Here is a 19,144-nt window from a genome sequence, read left to right as displayed (position 1 = left end):
CCTACAATGCTTGCACTTACTGCATCTTGCTCTCCCTTCACGCAGCCCATAATAATCACGGTCACACTGTTCTTCCCCTGTCAAGAAAAAGCAGCAGGAAGAGAGGACCCTGCTCAAGTCTCTAGGCACCCAGGGACCCCTCCAGACCAGCACCTTCCTACAGAGGAGCAACCCCAAAACCACTTGGCAAATGTACTGTAAACGTCCTCCATCCCCCCACTGAACACACAGGCCAATAGCCTATCCCATAATACTCTAGCAAAGCCTGCCAGGAATCTCCATTCCTCCTCCAAATGATGCAGACCGCACATCCCATAATCTTTCATAGACTCCTATACAGTAGAGACATAGGAAGTCAGACCTTATAGTCTGACTACTACAAGGCCCCAAGGCAGATTTCATCTTTCCACAGTTCTTTCAGACAGTCTGAAAGCACAGGGGTGCGGAGAAAGTACACCGGGATAACTCTATATGTAATTATTACAGTATATGTAAATACTAATCTAAAACAATCTTCAGTCACAGACACCCATATGAACATTTCTTGATGGATACTCATTCTACTTTTCTATGTCTAGGCTTGAAAAAAAAAATTGGTCCACTTCAGTTTTACAACTTAGGCTTGCTAATGCCTAAGTGCCTAATAAAAACTGTCTATGATTATTTCTATGTGTACAAGGCACATCCCATAACGGCATTTTTAAGCATATTGTTTTATAACCAATTCTTCTCAGATATCCTTACTGTCTTTTATAAATGTCCATACGCGCATTGCAGAAAACTACATAACTGTAAGTGCAAAGTCTTATTTTAAACGTAATAAACAGAGATCCCGTTACTGACCCCCAATGGTAGTCAGTAATACATTCAACCTATGTGTTATCTTTCAAAATGTCCCATACCCTAATGACATTCAACATACATGGAAAGCTAGACAGAAAAATTTCTAGTGTTGCTATGCATTTCAGTGATATCAAAAATAAAGAAAATTAGTAACCTTGCTAAGTGGATAGCATCTTTGCTCATTATATGCGTCCATTCCCTGACTATAAGAACTAATTTTTATCCTGCTACCTACCACTTTTTCTTACTCTAGTATTTACACTATAAGGCAGATATACTGGGGATATATTTTAAAAAGAACACACTGGTTCATTAAATTTAACATAGCCCATAGACATTAAAAATTACTGTTTAGCATATTCCATTTATCCCCAAACAATACATGGGATGGTGTAGCAGATTTAAGATCAATGGAGATCTGATGTCCAGTTAATGTCCAGTGCCTGGTCCTGAAATCATGCTTTTGGCATTATGGCACAATACAAGTTAGGAAACAAAAATACATTGTACCTCCCCCCCACACCGGCTCTGCCCACTCCCCTATAGCTGAACGTAATTTTGACAAAATTTGCAAACACAACATACACACACATTATAAGGTTTTGGCAGGGGTCCCACTATACTTATAGAGTGTGTGAAGGGGCTATATTTGATATACATGTGAGCATACAGGCAAGGAATGTCTTGATGGAACTGAGAATTACAGAGAAAAGACACTTTGCAAAAAAGGGAAGCATGTTGTGCGTGCAACCTCCCCATCCCTGTAGCAGACATAGGAGAATAAAGCACTAATAGTTGTCCTCTTATAGATTCACAGCTATTTTGCGACTAGGCTTCATACTTAAACACCCATCAGCAACTCCCTCTCCACTCCTGCCAGGAAAGGTGCAAAGCAGCTCAGACGGATAGAGGAGAGGAGGGCTGATGATCATGAACCTCCAGAAGCAGTTAAACTCTTTGTTGGTAAATGTCAGGCAGCTCACATTAATCAGAGTGGCTAAACAGTCAGGATCACTTGCTTTGCCCAGGCTACCTGGAGCAGAATACACATTTACTGCAGCCCCATTAGTACTCTGTTTAGGGAGAGAGGGAATACCTAGGTAATAGAGAAAATACCTAGATGGCAGCACTGTTTCTCAGCCGCTCATTACAGTCCTTTGGACTCCTCCCAGGCAACCCTTCAACCAGTGAAGGGGTAAAGCCAATCCAACTCCTACTTCGGAGCACAAGGGACGTACATTCATCAGCAGGGATCAGTGTGAGTCTAGCGGTTGTTCTGTGGAATTGCCAGCCTTTCTGTTTTAATTGAGACAATATACACATACTTTTCTGCTAGCTATCAGACAATTTCCAGGGTGCAAGAGGGACAAGGTAGGACAAGGTATTTGGTTAAATTATTAGCTTCCTAGGAATTCTGGGAAATGTATAGGTACTTCCCCAAGAGGATTGTGCATCAGCTCAAAACTAGCTTCAGGTATCAGCAATCCTATGACATAAGCAGTGTTCAGAAGCGGGGCTGATTTATTTCTGGCTTAGCTACAATGTGTTTGAAGCCTCAGTAACACTAGTATTTTGTTGAAATTGTAGAACACTGTGGAGTTGTGGGCAGTCTGTTTCCACATTTGCACCCTGACTCCTGGAATTCAGCTGCATCTGCAGCTCCCCTGATAACAGGACTTTCAGATCTGTGCTGCAAAAATATCCAGATGACCACTAGATAGTAGCAAATTGTTGAAAGTGTTATAACCATTGATTGCTGTCTTGTGGTTATCTGGAGTTTGGCAGCCCAGATCAGATAGCCCTACCCTCATAAGAATCACTCAAATTATGTTGCCAACAACTAGATAAATACACACATCTGAAATAAGGGCATAGTTGAGGCTGCAAGCCGTTTATGCTATTTCCCTTCTGTAAATGAAGCAGGAGTGAGAAATTTTTGATTCTCCAGGACCTGCAACACTTGGGGAAGAGCAGTTATTCTCTGCTTCTTGCTTTCAGCATTGCTGTAACAGTCTTCAAACTACGTTTATGGGACTGGGGGAATGGAAACAGCTGGAGGTATGGAAGTGCCCCTAGTCCCGATGCAGCTGCAATGCACCAGATTGTGGAAGTTGTCCCATTTAATTAAGCTACAGTGGCAGCAGGCATGTAGTCACCTAATAGTTCACAAGCCGCTGCGGGTTCGACTACTAAAGAATCCTGTATCCGGTGGATGAACTCCATACATGGCTCTTCCTGCTAGCAGCAGTGGTTAAACAAATGGTAGAAACTCCTTTTGTGTTTTACTGACTACAGTGTGCAAACCAGGCTTTCTGGCTTTTCCCTTCCCAGGAATCCAATTTTAAAAGCCATGGTTTAATTTTAGTTCCCAGTTCTGGCTTGTTAAGAGGTTAACAAGCCAGAGCATTCCTGGCTTGCACATTATACTAAACAAAATATGGAGTAGTTTTCATTAGTTGTTTAGCAATTCCTGCTAGCAGGAGAAGCCAACCATCAAGCAGTATGTTAATGTGTTGGAGGTGAAATAGATAGTTACGTCTTATGACATTTTTATTGCGATGATCTCCACTGTTCTGCTCAGGCTATAGGTTTCAAATAAACTACAATAATCTCTTGACTGCGAACATAGTGGGACCATATGGTCTCTCTATTCAGTGTAATTCTTAATTTAGGGAGCGTTGGGTGCATTTTATCTGCACTACAGTTTGCAAGTATGTCTCATGAAATCCAGAAGGCATAAGGTGCTTCCCAGGTAGAGTACATTTAAATGCACGTGTTCTGTCCCATTATTCCTGCAACAAGTTCAGAGTGGTATATATGTATATGTTCCCCAGTTTTGTCCTCACAATAACATCCGGAGATAGGAAGAGAAATGGTGACTGGACCAAGACCACCTAGGAAGTTTCAAGGATAAAGAGTTTCTTCTGTGCTTTCCACTACAGAACACAAAAGTGTACATGGTACATGGGGGTCATCATCGACAGATAAGCGTATGTGGAAACTTTTCACTGGAGGCCAGCTCAAAAACCACTAATTCCAGTATTTATACCATGTGAACAATATTAAGGATTCAATCTACATTTGTAAAATGGGGGTAGCAAAACCTATTTTAGCTAAAGGTTTTGCTACCCCCAAATTACAAATGCAGATTGAATCCTTAATATTCACCAGTATCTTTTATTATCTTCAAAATCTAGTGTGGTATTATTGACAATCATAATTTATCTCCATACTTGGTTTTACATGCTTCAGGTCTGCTGATTTCACTGTCTACTTCACAAATCAGTAAAAATAGGCTCTTGCCTATGAATGTTCATGCCACAATTAATTAGTTTGGAGCCTTTTTCTTTTAATATGCAGGAGGAAATATTTCTGAGTTTCAGATTTTTCTCTTCTATCCTTCAAAGGGAGAAACTAGGGCCCCACATGGCAACATTTCTGTGGCACTCAGCAAGTCATAGAATATACAAATGGTTAGGTATCTTGAAGACTATCTAGTCCCCCACACAATGCCCTCATCTTCTCCTCATGAATTGGCCAGTTCTCCCTCTAGAGCAGTGTTTTTCACCCTTGGCAACTTTAAGATGCTTGGACTTCAACTCCCAGAATTCCCCAGCCAGCCATGTACCCATGCAGCCATGTACCCATGCCATGTAGCCATGTACCCATACTGGCTAGAGAATTCTTGGAGTTGAAGTCCACACATCTTAAATTTGCCAAGGTTGCAAAACACTGCTCTAGAGGGCCTACTGAGCAATGCTAAAAACACCATCTAGCTAGTGCCCTGACCCCTTCCTTGTTCTTCTCCTAGTTTCTTTTTAGGGCATGTTTTTTTTAAACCCAACTGACCACTGTAGAGGGAGAGGGGCAAAGTCGCTCCTTGGAGCAACTGTGGACTGGAAGACAGGGATGGGGGGTTGGGGGTGGGGAGGAATCCCAGGACTGAGGAGGCAGGATGAGATGGGAGGTGCCAGTCATGGGAAATTACCTGCCCTGAAGCCCCAGAAGAAATGCAGCAAAACTATTTCTGCAGTGTTTCCTCTGGAGCAGGAGCCATGCTGGACACTGGGGCCAGCGAAGCCACCCCATCCAGTATGCTGGATGTGGCATGGGAAGCTGAACAGCAACAGTGCTTGAAGGTAAAAGCTGCTGGGAACATCTTCCAGTTCTGATGTTTGCTGATGCCTTTGAACATTATCTAAAAACAAAAGAGATATTTAACTGAGTTGCTACCATATTTTTTTATTTTATTTTATTTTATTTAATGAAATGTGTTACTGTACATACCTACAGCTAAAAGCTATCAGCGTATAATGTATAATACACACACATACAAATCTATACAAAACAATAGTTATAATACAACAATGAGTAAAACACAAGCAAAGACCAAAAATACAGCAACAATAAAAGCACTTAACTGTATATACAGTAAGGAGGTAAGAAATTAAAAGCCATACAGTATAAGAAAAAGGTCTTTGCTTGGCACCGAAAGGAACAGGTCCTGGCTGGATCTTCCTGGGTGGGTATTTCTATTGCTGAAATGGCCTCTCCTTGAAGCCACCCACCACATCTCAGCTTGTAAGAATTCTTGAAGCAGGGCCTTCTTAGGGCTCAGGTACAAATAAAGGAAGAGGTGCTTGTTCAGATACTGTGTACACTTCCATACACTTCATTAAATGAGTTATAGATTAACATTGGTGCTTTGAAGTGGGCCAAGAAATGAACTAAGAAGTGAAGATGATGCAATATTGGCACAACATGACCATAATACCCAATTCCAGTTAGTATTCTAGCTATCAACATTTGTACTATTGAAATTTCTGAAGCAACTTAAAAGATTTCCTTAAAAACACATGTGTTGTAGAAATTAAATTGGGAGATTATCATGGCATGGATTGACTGAAACAATGCTCTCTCTGTCCTGGTACAGCTGAAGATGTTATACAGCAGTCAAATTACTGACAAAAATATATCGTTGTTCAGGAACTAAGTGGGAATTCTGCAACCTGTTTCACTGTACATGCAAAAGTTTTACAACTACTTCAGTTAGTCCTCATTTAGTGACTGCCTCGAATAGCAACTGTTCGCATTTACAATGGTGATGAAAAAGTAACTTTGTGACTAACCTTTGCATTTATGACCTTCGCAGGTCTGTAAAGCAAAGGAAAGCTGAAGTAAGATCATAAGCACAGTCACAGTTTCACAAAGTGACTGCTTTGCTTAATTACCAAGTTGCCAGTCCCAATTGTGGTCACTAAATGAGAACTACCTGTATTTAGGTCTAAATCTCCTATTTCCTCCAGTCAAAGCAGAACAGATGCATCTTTATTTTATCCTCATTACAGCCTTGTGAGCTAGATTACACTGAGAAACAGTACTTCAGGTTATCAAATGTTCTTTATCACTGAGAGAGGATCCTCACTTTTACCTAACTACAGCAAAAACTTGCCCCAGCAACCACCTTTTTGTATCATGTTCTCATGATATTCCCTTCATGTTGTCTCCAGACCATAATAGAGGTGGTCTTAAATTGTTCTCAGTTGTTCTGGTTTTAAAGTAATGCTTTTAATTTCAACCCATCTTTTACTTTAATCTGCTATGGCTACAATCTAAAATCTTTACCAGCCATTCTGTTGCAATCAGTGACTCCTAATGGTTGGGATCAGCCCAGTTCTTATTGGCCCCTTTAGACCCTGTGGGCACTCCTCCTCTGCTCTGGGCCCTGGCGTAATCCTTCATAGTCATTCTGGTTTGGACAGTAGGAGAACCCAGTTCTTTCAAAACTGTGCTCTTCTATAGCACCAGTTCTCCAAGCTGATCCCGTTTGGAGACCTGGATCCTTTTGAATGTGCCTCCAGAAAACATTTGTGCAAAACCAGAGTTATTTTTGACAGAGGACACCAAACATGCCAGTCCATCTGTCAAAATTTGCCTGTTCCCTGTCCCACATTAAAGAGAGTAACTGGAGGATTTTAGTGGGTGGGAGGGAAAGAAAGACTGGGGAATCCATCCGTTGCTGTCCCTAACATGCTGCATACATCATAAATAAATAGAGCACCATTTGCTGGCATCATACCTGTGCACCAGTGAGCGGCAGATTTTATGTTGGTATAGTTTCCTGTTGACTCAAGGATTGGTGGATAGTATCTTAACAATCTTCAGGAAGAGCCCTGCACTTCAAACTGACACTAACTACTATATCACACTGGAAGTGATAAGATTGAGTGTATGAAAGATTGCTGTTTTGTGTGCAGGATTAACAATTTTTTCTGGTCCTGCCATTTTGTTTTTAACATACACATGACATGCAGTAATTAAACCTATTCTTTTCCTTCCACTTCTTTCTATGCTTCACCATTCTTACTTGTTGCATATCAAGTTGTTAATAGTGTATTAGGAAAGATGTGCAAGATTAGTTGATTTGAGAACAGAAGGCTTTGGAGAACTCCAAAACATGCCATTTTCCTCTATGCCATGCCAAATGTCCTCCCCACCACAAGGTTCTGGGACAATTTGGTGATTTCTGGAAGTAAATGCTCCAAACCAGAAGCAGTCTGAGGTGTTCCAGATGCGCGGAACATTCTCTGGAATGTTCTGTTCCCAGTTCAACAAACTTTGCACATCCCTCATCATGATCAGGGACAACCTCCAAAATGCTACTGTTCCTTCTTTTTCACACACTTGTAGGCTTGGAACAATTGCCTGGAGTAAACGCCAAGTGAAAACAGTAATATTTATACTCAGAGCATCTTGACCTCTTTCCCAATAATCCTTCTTTTTCTGTCTGTAGCAAGAGGCACATGTTTGAAGGTCCCTGGACAAACAGCTGCACCCAGCAAACTGAAGCTCATCCCGTAGTGTTTCTGAGAGGAGACGTTCCCTTGCAGCATAGCAACTATCCCCACCCCCATCCTGCTAGCAGCCATCCCATAATAGTTTGCCTGCTTTACAGGTTCTGACAATTGAAAGGAGGAGATTAAGTGTCGGAGGGGGCCGGGCTGGGCGGGTGGCAAAAGGGTGGGTGATAAAGGGGAGGGGGCATGCTGGAGCTGGCTGGACTAGAGAGGGAGGGGGAGAAAATGCAGCAGCCTCTTGGACGGAGTCCCAACAGACGCAGCCAGACATGCTGTCTGTGCTGACATCCCATAATAACCCACTCTCCTCCCTCTTGTCCACAGCACACCATAATAATTCAGATAGGCCAGCCATATCCCATAATGTTCCTCCCAGTTGTGCGTGTTGACTGAATACTGAGATAGCTCATAATACTCACTGAACCCTCAGTCTTACACAACACCCCCTCTGCTCGCTTTGCTTGCTATCCATCCCATAATAGTCCCAGTCTCTCCCAGGGAGGCCCCATCCCATAATACTCTCACCAGCTGCAGCAGCAGCAGCAGCAGCAGATACCACATCCCATAGTACTCTCAGCCACCCACTTTTCCCTCCTCCCCCATTTCCAGTCAGATTCGGCTTTGCTGCTGTGCCATCCCATAATATGCACTTGCTTTCCTCTGTGACGAAAAGCCTCCCAATCCCATAATAGCGCTAGAGGCATGACCCATGGGCCAAACCCAGCCAGCTAAGCCAGCTTGGTTGGAGACATTTCCTGTGGCTGGTCCTTGCTTTCAGCTTCCCCTGAGCATGAAACCTTGGGCCCTGGCTGGGCGAGCTTGTGACTCTCCTTGCCATTTTACTTCTATGCTTGGAACAAAGATCTTCCACATCCTTAATCTCTCTCTCCCCATTTTCTCTTGTTAACAATTGAGTTGTTTTTTTAAAATCTGGCAGTATTTTAATTGGCTTTCTCCCTGATTTTTGTCCAAAGTGCTAAATTCCTCTTTTGGTGATTTTAACGTGAGTCAAAATTTAAATATTAAGCAAAGAGCTCAAACTTAGGTTAGCCCCATTTTACCTATCAACTACTACGCCTCTATAAATTGGAATTCAGTTCGACTTTTTCGGAGGGCTAATCTCAGTCTATACCAATTATATTCTTAACTCTTGGGGTTATTCTGAATGGCAGCCTTAAACTGCTTGGCTCCTGTGCTGAAACTGGCTGGATATAAAGCTGGTTTAAGAAATTGCTGTCTCGATTTCAGTCTGTTCTTCAGCTTTGACAAGGATGCTGGCTAGATGTTCTGCCCAGACAGTGGTTAGCAGGGCTCTTGATTGATGGTTTTTTACACCTCCCACCTGTACTGGGCAAGCAAGTGCCAATCACTTTCCTTTGTGTGGGTGCATCCACCACGTCCATCCCCTGGGAATGAAACATCATAGTTTTATCATTCTTTCTGTCACTTGGTTTGGAAGGGGAAATTGGCAGAAGTCAACTTCATCTGGTTAAAATAAAAAAGGAAGGAAGGAAGGAAAGGTCCACTTTTTCACCCTTCCACTGATGCACACATAAAATGAAATTTTCTAACATTTCACTGTCCCCCACTGTTAACAAACAGCAACACAGCCTTTCCCTAGCCCATTGTGGGAAGTTCCCTTCAGAAAGAAGCAGGCAGCTGGGCAGTCCAGCACAAAATGGAGTGCAGTGACCAGAGCAGAGTAACCACTAGCCAACTAGAGCAGAGGCATTTGCCTATAATGACATTAAGCAGAGACAGCTTGGGCTGGCAGAAATCGTAAAACACTACCTTGATACAAAGCAAGAAAAGACACAGAAGAGGGTGCCTTCACAGTGGGCTGGCTGGGGCAGACTGAGGATGAACATTATGCATTCCTATACTTGAGAAATTGGCTGTCCTCGTGCCAGGGCAAGCAGGACATGTGGATGAGCCCTTAATGTATCTAAAGGGAAGACAGCATTTAAACCTGGGTGCTAGTGTGTGGGTGCCTTTACTGTTCCTTTCTGGTTACAATTAAAGTTGCAGACTTTAACCTATCAAGCCTTAAACAGCTGGGCTCTGCATAGTTCAGATGTTGCTCTCCCACCTTGTCTTCCATCACAGTCTTTAAGTATATCTTCTAGATTGGACTTAATTTTCCAATATAACATAAAAACATAATCCAACATCACTTTCCAGCTTAGATCTCATTAATGCATATTTGATGATAAAATTGTTCATGCCAACCACAGTACGAGTATATTACTTTGCACTTGCTTATACCGAGATCCATTTTGAGCACCTCTGCTCAGTTTAGAGAGATCCTTTAGAGCTCTTAGTAATCTCTTATTGATTTTTGCTGCCTTGAAAAATTCAATGTCATCAACAAACTACCCATCTCGTTCTTCTTCTTTAATTTATAAAAAAAAGCATTGGTCCCAACACCAGTCCTTTGAGGCCTCAACTATGGGGAAATTGTTCATTTTATCTACTCTCTACTTCTTGTTGTTTAATCAGTTCATGAGGAGTCAAACACTTTTTGAATACTTAAGTACTACAATGTTTGCCAGTTCATCCAATCTACATGATTGCTGAAAACTTTAAAATGTCTAGATTATGAGAGGAGTTACTGTACTTTCACAGAAAACATGGTCTACTACTAGACCTGTTCTCCTATATTACTTTAACTTTAATAATAATATTTACCATTTTAACAGAACAGACATTAAGCTGTTTATCATTTTCTGTATCCATTTTTTCTACCATTTTCCGGTCCTCAGAGATGGATGCTGATTTTAAGAAGTGGTGCTTTTTTTGTTAGAAAATCAACCAATTCACATTGGAGTTCTTCTAAAAACATTGAGTGGATACCATCTGGACCCAGTGATTTGTTTATTTTTACTCTGGCAACTACTGTAGGCCTATTACTTCATTTTCTTGTCACTTCTATTTTTATTCAGCTCATCCTTCACCATGCAGGCAGATGTAACAAATTTGTTGTTTTCCTGAAATCTTCTTATCCTTCTTTAATGTTATTTTTGTCCAGCAGCCTATCTAGTTAGCTTGTTGTTTCTAATATTTTTAAATATTTGTTGTTGTTGAGGGCCCTAATGTTTTTGCCATATGCTCCTCAAAATATTTTGCCTCCTTTTTTGAGAGCTTGTGTTTATTTTGCCAAAACCCATGGTTTCTTTTGTTACACATTTCGGGAAGACTTAGCATATTTTTAAGACAGCCTTCTTTCCTCTGAATAGCTTCCCTGTCGGTTAACATCTGGCAATTCCTTTGTTTCATTTTTCCTGATCAGAGTTACATATTTCATTAAGTTTGGTTTTCAGTCATCTCAAATCCTTCTACAGACTTGCCTCTTGATTCTCTCTTCTTTTTACCAATCCCTTCACACTTTTGAAGTTTTCTCTTCACATTCTGGATTTATTTGGCATTGGTCCGCTACATTAAGTCAAATGTAATAGTATTGTTGTTATTGCTTCCAATTGGTTCAGTAAGTATGATATCTTCGGCCAGGTCTTGGCCACTTACTCTCTGATGGTGCCTTGTTTAATTGTTCTGGAGTCTGTATTCTCCCAGCTGTTGAGAGTGAAAGAAGCAGCTCATTACAGTACTATTGCTTCCTCTCTTACAGGTACAGGTAGTCCCCGGGTTAAGAAGGGGGCTCCATTCCCATGGTCTGTCCTTAAGTCGAATTTTGTATGTAAGCCAGAACAGTATTATTGTATAATACTGAATAAGTAGTATTGTGTAATAAACTCAAACCATTGTGTATTTAACTCGAATTTTGCTACAATAGGCTCCATTCTTAACTACAGGTAGTCCTTGCTTAACAGCCATTTGTTTAGTGATGGTTCAGACTTACGACTGGTCCACACACTTACAACCATCACAGCATTCCTGCGGTCATGTGATCGCTGTTTTCGACCTTCCTGGCCAACTTCTGGCAAGCATACTCAATGGGGAACTGTGTGAGTCACTTAACAACCACATGGGTCACTTAACAACTGTGGTGATTTGCTTGTGACCACTGCAAAAAAGGTAGTAAAATTGGGTCAGATTTGCTTAATGATCTCTTTGCTTAGCAACTGAAATTCCAGTCCCAGTTGTGGTAGTTAAGTGAGGACTACCTGTATGGGTCTTCCTTAACCCGGGGCATTCTTAACCCAGGGACTACCTGTATGTCTCTGATTTCATTTCTGTCTAAAGATCTTCCCAGACTTCTTGATCAGGGGGGTGACAGCGTGATGCCGTAATTGTGGAGATGAATATTGACAATAAGGAAATCTTTAGAGGAACCAACCCATTTTGGACCAAAGCTCAATACTTTCCAGTTATTACTAAACCATATGGTTTACATTAAAAGGCTAACAATTACAAACGTGATTTTTTTCAAGAAAAGAAAAAGGGTTGGAAGGATACCTAATTGACTGACCAGCTGAAAGAAATTTGATTAAATTGCTTGCAAATCCTCTTTGCCCTCTGTCAAAAAATAACTGGTTGTGAAGCTGCCAAAGAAAGCACAAACAGTTCACCGTTGCATGTCTGGTGTAGATTTATTCTCCTCAGTCCAAGCCTGACCATTAGAGGTAGCTTTTGATGATTAGAGTAGATTGCAATGGTGGGGCATTTGTGATACAGTAGAGTATTTTAGTACCTAATCAGCAGTTTGTGACTTTTTATTTTTAAAGGTTATTAGCTTTTTCCACCTGGCTTCAGTTCTGACAATAACAGAGGCCAGAAATCAAACTAACTATATATATTATATATTTCCACATACAAAGGAGAGGCAATAAAATTAGAAGGAAAAGTCTGCAATACTATTTGGGAAATGCTCTCATTAAATTAAGCAACATTTATTTGTTTGGAATTTATTGTATAGTCTTATTTATAAATGTATATTATATTATTCTGCCTCCTCAGTTGCAATTTGTAATGTTCATCAATTATCTTTACATTCTGCAACTTGGAGCATTTGGCGAGGAGAGTAAAGTGCCTCCATCCACCAATTCAGACTGGCCCTCAGACTCCCTTAGAAATAAAGGGCAATGACAGCTTGGAGTCTGGACAGGGACTCTGTCAGAATAACAAGGATCCTCCTGGCTCTAGTATGGGCTTCTGTAGGACTGGCTCCTACTCTCTGTGGAGGCATGGACCAGAGTGGTATAATAGTAGCCACACTTAAAGGTAGTTTAGAAGTCATCAGGTATGAAGGACATGCACAATGGAGGATGCATACAAGTGACTTGGAAACTAAGCAAGTGTAGCATCCTAGTTTTTGGTTACACAATGAGATTCTTCTTAATGGCCCTTGGTAAAGAGCTGACATTTCATGATGAACAATGAAGTCCTAAATTTGAAAGCCATTCCACTACAGTAGAATTGGTGTCCCATACTTTTGTCTTAATGGTGGGCAGGAAACAAACAAACAAACGATTTGTGGATTGAATTAAGAGAGGGAAAACCAAGCCTGAAATTTGCTGGGAAATCACTGTTAAGAGGTTTTGCTTATAATAAATAGATCACCAATATACTGCAGAGATGTATCTGGGTATTATTACTGTCTCTGTGTGTGCATTGATGAATAATATTTTTTACTGAAATAGCCATCACAAGTGTCATTACTCTCTTCTTACAAAGGAACTAAATGTATAAAACTAGTGCCCATATATTTCTGTTATGTAGAGTAGTGAAAACTATGAAATAGTAGAGCTTAACATTCTGTTACTCAAGTGCCCATCCTGTTGCTGTTTTAATAAGAGAAACCAAGACTTAAAATGGAAGCATCTTTCCCATGATTATTGATTCAACTTTCAGACATCCAATCCACGAAACAGGAACTCCTGTGAAGCTATCTGAGCACAGTTGGATTTTCATCGTTTGCATTAGAGGAATCTCCGTTTCTTTGCTGATTTCGCTGAATAACTCAAGGTTCAGCCATCAGCATGAACACCTATAAAAGCAAGTAGCTAAAGGCAAATGTAAAATGCCTCTGCAGTGAGCTGGGGATGATAAAGGCCACATTGTGAGAACCTGTCCTCTAAAAATGGTTAATGGGATGTCTTCCTGCTGTGATGATGGGGATGTGAGGATAAGGACTATGATAAAAATACCTATTTGAAGAGAAAATTATGATATTTATCCCTATTTTGGAGGTTGTTGTAGACAATGTTAAGTCATTTCTAGATCAATTTTAGAACAATCAGTTTATTAAATGAAGTATTGTAGAAATATTCACAGTTTTAATATTCCTTCATCAGGCATTGCAGAAAACAAGTTCTGGAGGAAGGGAAAGGTCGACAAGATGGTGTTGAAGCCATAGGGTCTCTGTGGTCAGGATTCAGGTGGATTACGAGAAGCTTCCAAATTAGATGTCATTTTCTGATGGGTTGTCAACAGGGCTGTGCAGAGATGCCCAACTCACTATGAGGGCCATATTCAATATCCTGGAAATAACCTGCCTCAACCCATTCCTAGTTCTGGAACATAATTCAGGAAACCAAAAACCACTTTTCCAATATCTAGAATGGGAAAATTGTACTCCTTTAAAGTTTGTTTTGTAAAGTACACATAATGTTCTGTTTGAGTTAGAAAATGATAAAATGTGTGGCAGCAATGCCTCCTATCAGAAAGATCATAACAAAACAGGCTAAGGGTTTTGTTTGTCAAAACAAAAGGAGTGATGATAAGGAATAATAATAATAATAATAATAATAATAATAATATACCTATTTCTATAAGTTGGGGGTTTTAGAATAGGAAAAGGTATAAGAGATTAACTCACTGATCTTTTCCCTAAAACCAACCAATCATTAAGCTAGTCAAAATAGTTATTAAACAACATGAACATATGGGGAATAATGAACTGGAGGAAATAGTAAAACAAGGATCTCTCACCATCATTCCCAAAATGCTGCTTTTGGGGTAGTGTTAATGGTTTGATCCTATGGGATGTTGATTTGAGAGCAGAGCAGTTGATCCCTGCATCTAAAACTCCCCCTTTCTTCCACCAAAGTATTTTACATAAGCAAATGCTAACACTGTTTACAATCCTGTCCTTTTCTATTCTCAAACAACTCCCAAAACAACAAATTAGGGGAGGGGCTCTTGAAGGGTTTGAACTGGGATAAAGTAGTTTAGAGCCATCTATCCTGCCTCAGGTGAGTTCCAATATGTTCTGCTGCATTGCTCTACTTCACCCCGGGTTTGGATTTCACCCCAAACTGGAATGTGATTCAACTTAGTCTCAGGATATGGAAGGAGGCAACAAACAGTTTTAAACCTTAAAAACCATCTATATTCATAAGCAAAAGATCTAGGATAGGTGGAAGCAGAAGCAGACAGCTAGATAAAACTGGGTATCATTTTAGATGGTGCATTAAGATAAAGGAAAAGAAAAATAAGGTCCATCAAAGCTAAATTAAGCTGCTATATCTACTGCAGCTTTCTTATGGTGGTTGAGAATTTGGGGAATTCATGTCCAAAACATGTGGGAGACCCCAGGTTGACAAAATCTGACATTTACAAAAGTAAATGTAAACATTCCATCATGTTGACCTCAACCCTTGGTGAATGCATTTGTGCAGTTCTTGGGTCTATCTTATAAGTAGTTTGCTATTGTTTTCTTTTTTAAGTTTCTTGACTTTCCAGAGTGTAACTAACAGCCTTTGATGAAAATATTTTACTCGTAATATAGAATTCTTCTGCTAAATAAGTACGTTTGGTGTTGCCCAAGTCACAGAAGAAATAAAACAAAACAAAACAAGCAATAAGAACATAAAACATAAGCAGGGCCCTGCTAGATCAGACCCCTGGCCATCTAGTCCAGCCATCTATTCTCACAGTGGCCAAAAACTGCACAAGGAGGCTCACTGGTCACCCAGCAGAAAGCCTTCCGTCCATCAGACCTCCCAGGTAGTTCAGACAGGAAACACGACCAGATGAGCTAATTCTACTTTATTGTAAGGCTTCCTTAACGGAATCTTGCAAGTCTGAAAGTACAAATCTCCCACCGTCTCTTTTTACAGCCTGATCTATTAGGGTGAATACTTCCTAAGTTTCTTCCTCGCACCGTTAAGCGGTTGTGGGTTCCTCTCTCTTTTATCTGATAGTTCCTTCCCCTCGTCCCTCAAGGTTATTCCCTCATACCATTACACAGTCACACTGCTATCAAGGATAATAGCCATTGATCCCCATGACTTCCATGAATTGGTTCAGCCCTGTTTTTGAAGTCAGCCAAGCAAGATAGCCAGCACCACGTCCCATAGTAGTGAATTCCAAAGTTGAATTATACATTGTGTAAAAAAATTTTTTTTTGTCTATCCTGATTTTTCCAGGATTCAATTTCATTGGGTGACCTCTGGTTCTAGTATTTTGGGAAGGGGAAAATAGTTCTCCTTGTCCACTTGATCCACACCATGCATAATTTTGTACACCTTAGTCACGTCTCCTTTAATTCACCTCCTTAGACTAAAAAGCTCCAAATGTCACCACCTTACTTCATGGGGAAGCTACTCCAGCCACTTGATCATCTTAGTTGTCTTCTTCTGAACTTTTTCTAGCTCCATTATATCCTTTTTGAGGTGCAGAGACCAGAACTGCACACAATATTCCAGATGTGGTTGCAACATTTATGTAAGGGCATTATGATATTGGCATCTCTATTTTCAATACTGTTTCTTATTATTTATTTATTTATATTGTATTTTTATTCTGCCTTATTTTTTATAAATAACTCAAGGCGGCGAACATACCTCATGCTCCTTCCTCCTCCTGCTTTCCCCACAACAACCACCCTGTGAGGTGGGTTGGGCTGAGAGAGTGTGACTGGCCCAAGGTCACCCAGCCGGCTTTCGTGCCTAAGGCGGGACTAGAACTCTCCATCTCCCGGTTTCTAGCCTGGTGTCTTAAATTATCCCTAACGTGCTGTTGGTCTTTTTTACAGCGGGTGCACACTGCATCAACACCTTCATTGAACTGTTTACCATTACTCTAAGATCTCTTTCCTCATCAGTTACAGCTAGCTCAGATCCCATCCAAATGATGCTGGCCATTAGAAAAATTCTTAGGCCAACTCAAAAGTATTTTATTTTGTTTAAATCACGGATACTGCTAATTTAATAAACATGTTACTCACATTCCTCATTGCTATTTTCAAAGACAGATGGAGACAGGATACAAAGTAACTGAGAGAAGCATTTACTGCATCGTGGTTAGGTTTCAGACTCCAGGTCTTCTGAAAACTCCCCCAATAAAGGCTTGCGATAGGACCAAATTCATTGACCTACATTATAAATGCTTCTCAAACCTGTTGAAGATCACTTCTGTCTCCAATTCCCTTGCACTAGAGCAGTGTTTCTCAGCCTTGGGAACTTTAAGATGTGTGGACTTCAACTCCCAGAATTGGCTTTTTTTTTTTTTTTAAATTCCTTGATTTGAATTCCTTGGCTGGGGAATTCTGGGAGTTGAAGTCCACACATCTTCCCAAGGTTGAGAAACACTGCACTAGATGATTGTTCTTTTTGGCAAATTCTGAGACACCAGGTGGCAGCAGAGGAACAGGACTGACTCCAAACTACTAGCCTGGCTCAAGACCAGGTTGTGATAGAGGTTAACTGAAGCCCTGATAGAGTTAGCTTCCAAAAAATGTTTACAGGATCCCAGAGGCATTGATGGAGTTGCTTTATTCTATGCAAGTAATATATACAATTTCTAGTGCTTTTATAGGAATGGAACATTTTGTTTATTCATTTTTGTTTTTATACTGCGTATGTGCTACTAGAGCAAATCTGTTATCACTGATGAAGTCCTAAAATTAATGAGGTGTATCTTTAAATTACAAGTTAGAGCCATAATTCTGAATTCAAATGACTGTTTTTAAATTAACCTTACTTTTTAACTTATAACAGTGGACAAACTGCAATTTAAAGTACAGACAATATCATTATATTCTTCTGTTCTTTATTGATAATGCAAATGTATTTTTTCAAATAATTAGGGCATTTTTTTTCTCTAATTGTATAACACAGTGGTGTTTTTTTTTTTTTTGAAGGATGGAGGACATTCTCTGCCTTTGATTCCCATGCTAGATGGCCCAATACAGCAACAGCAGGAAAGTTTTTTCTACTTGGGCTTACCACAAAGACAGAAAATCTAGTCTAACTGCAGGATCTTAAATATGTTTAACATTCCGTTCTGCCTTACCCATGGCTGAAATTAAGGTATAACCTGTTTCTCCCCTCTTCATATATTCAATAATAATGCCGTAAAAAAAATCCACAATAATCCTGGAAAAAAGACAAGGTCTCCTTCAAGTCATGCGTCACTCTTGGTGCTTTTGGTTACTTCTGGGATTTTTTTTATGATTACTAGAGAAATGTCCTGTGAATACATTCATAGATATTTCATAGTTTTGCCATGAGTTAACATGTCAGAACATTATCATTAGTAAAGATACTGACATTTATGGAAGTCCTCAAGAACAATTGAAGACAGACAAGCTTGGCATTCAAACTCATATTTTTAAACAAAATTTTATTCTTCTTGCGTTTTGGAGAGTTTGGGATGTAGCATGTTTGTGAATGTCGCTGTGATGAGATTAAAGCCAATTTTGGACATTTTGGATCTTTAATACTGTCGCATGTTTGTACAAAATAAATATACTTCATACCTTTTCAGATAATACTTCCAGTGCATATTTACTTGGGAAGATGTATGGGTCAAACTAGCTACTAAATTAGAAAGGGCATTGTTTTTTCTCTCTGATGCAAGTATTTAGAACTACTGAGATCATGGCCCTTTTGGTACTTGAGAGCCAAAAGTTTCCAGTCCTCTGCTATGTTGTGGGAAAGTGGGAACCAAACACCTTTTTATTGAACATTATATTTTAGATGTAATATTGTCCTTTCATGGAAGATTTAAACAGGCTTTAAAAAAACAGCTTTCACAGAAGTTTTATGGTGGCAACAGATGAGATTGAGAAATAAAGTGTTTGCATTAAATGTGTTTGTGGGTGTGGGTGTGTTTGGGGTTGGGGTATAATAATGACCCCTGTAAGTTTCACCCTCTGCTTCTTACAATTTTAACTAGATTATCCATTGCAATTGGAGGCTGGCTGTGCACAGATGCGCCTTCCAGCCCCTCTCTAATTCAGATCTTTAGTATACCACTGAAACTTTCTGTTTGCTGAATGCCTTCTGCCTAGCACTCGGCATTGGATCACTGGACAGTGCTGAATGATGCAGGAATTCATTTTTTATTTAGTTGGCTTTTTATTTTAGGTATTTATAAGCTATTTTTCCAAAGCTCAAAAAACCATTCTGACATTAACAATGTAGAGTTATTGTAGATACAGGAAACAGCTAATATGTTTTTGGCACAAGGTTTTGGAGAAAAGCAGAGCAATGACAACTTTGTATTTCTGCAACATGTATTTCATGCATGTATGATCCATG

The 19,144-nt window shown here is 40.1% G+C and overlaps 1 protein-coding gene across 1 annotated transcript in view; it reads right to left on the bottom strand.

The window, feature by feature from the left end:
* NOP2 (NOP2 nucleolar protein) overlaps window positions 1-19,144 on the bottom strand; it is a 102,473-nt gene that overhangs the window by 55,625 nt on the left and 27,704 nt on the right. The gene's annotated exons all lie outside the window — the stretch shown is intronic.

The sequence above is a fragment of the Candoia aspera genome, chromosome 2, assembly GCF_035149785.1.
Source record: "Candoia aspera isolate rCanAsp1 chromosome 2, rCanAsp1.hap2, whole genome shotgun sequence".
NCBI lineage: Eukaryota > Metazoa > Chordata > Lepidosauria > Squamata > Boidae > Candoia > Candoia aspera.
Note: the sequence above shows the minus strand (reverse complement) of the source record. Positions and strands in the feature narration are given on the sequence as shown.